The following is a 1,810-nucleotide window of genomic DNA, read 5'->3' on the forward strand; positions in this document are numbered from 1 at the left end:
ACATTATACTGTGAGTGCGGGACTTTAACTCAAATATTTTGTTTATTTTGTATCTGATAAAAAAAACAACTAGTGAGACTTTAAATAAAAAACAGCATGAAGCCCAAAATCTAACTGTTCATTGTGATAAAACAAAAGAAAACTATATTCAGACAAGGTCAATTGTTTCATTTATTGGCTCTGGCCAGAAAAGAAATCAGACAATAAAAAGCCTACAGTTCCATAAATTGTCAATATCTGTCGAGTAGATGCTAAAGCAAGYAACAATTAAAGAGTCTAATTACAGCACATAGAAACAAATATATTGTTTAAATACAAGCATTTTAGTATTGCATAATGATAATCAAACAAAGTTTTGAGTTCYAGGCACATATTCTATTAATGCTGTTATAATTGAAATTGTTCTCTTAAACGGTACTACAACATATTTTTCTGTACAACTATTCTTCATTCACCATGGTATTTCAAATACTRCCTAATGTTGTGAAATGTCTTTGCTGCACAGACCGAAAGGTTAAGAGTTTCCAAGATGATCTTTGGTACATGAAGAAAATGCATCAACAGAAACTTTTTGAGGTGAATTTTTAACAACAGAACATATGACATTGTATTTGTATTATAAAGACTTCTTTTGAGTATGAACATATTATTCAGGACTGACTAATATTCCACAGTAGCGTCTGAAAGAGGACAGATACAGCCATAAATAATAATCAGATGTGCACTGTCACAGAATATTAATCACTACTGAAGACTGGTTAGAGCCTTATCTCTCTGCAAAGATTTAAATGCAAACATTTAATTTGTTTCAAATGTCAAAGTGTGAACTGATGAATGAAGGTAGCAAAGCTTGAAGGCAAATATAAATACTTGAATTTTAAGTCCCCTGATAACTGCTACAGAAATATTCATCCCAGTCAAACCTCACACTTCTTAATACTAYTTCCTTTCCATCTTCTCATGCCTTTATTTGAACATTTTCGAAGCAGTTCAAAGCTAATTACCTCATTTGCTTCATGAAACTGTCTCAGGTCAAGTTGGTGGCTGTCCTTGAGCGTTCCACCCAACATTAACTTTGCGTGAAACCACACAGAACATTAAGGACGGTCTGTGTGCTTCCCATCCCATCTGTCAAGTGCTGAAAGGATTTCATAAAACAACGAGACAAACTGGCAAAATCTAGGAGTGCAAAGCTTGCAGAAACTTAGATAAGTGTTGGAGTCAGAAGAATCCTGAGACCTTCAACCTGAGCTGTGTTTGCCTTGCATTTTACTGTGAAAAGTTACACAAATCTTGGAAGTTTGCCCTGAATTACACAACATCATTAGTGCAAACTTCTTGGCCGGAACAGCGTAATGTCACAGGGCAGATTAAACAAATGTGCTTATTTATGAAACTGACATTTATGAATCGATGTTATGTTTGATAACATTACGGAAGGGATCTATACTGAAGGGTTGTGGCTAAGGCAATGTTTTGTGAACAGAGTAAGACGAGTGAGAGACAACAGGCATGGGAACGGTGGAATAATGCCACAAAATGTTTTCGAAAAATGAACACTGGTTTATTATTTTAAAACTGTGGCAACATAATTTTGATTCACTTTTGGGGACTGGGACCAGCTTTAAGTTGTGTTGCGATTGTAAGCCTCAACAATGTTTTAAACTCGATCTGCAGAGTCCTATATGTTTTAGTGTCTGACTGCTGCGCCAACAAATCATTCATTTTTTTATGATGATGTATTGCACCCGATAGTACAATGATGCCATTAGATCATGAAATCATTAAAAATAAAAATAATGTAAAATGT

The sequence above is a fragment of the Austrofundulus limnaeus genome, unplaced genomic scaffold (genome assembly GCF_001266775.1).
Source record: "Austrofundulus limnaeus strain Quisiro unplaced genomic scaffold, Austrofundulus_limnaeus-1.0 Scaffold45, whole genome shotgun sequence".
NCBI classification, from domain to species: domain Eukaryota; kingdom Metazoa; phylum Chordata; class Actinopteri; order Cyprinodontiformes; family Rivulidae; genus Austrofundulus; species Austrofundulus limnaeus.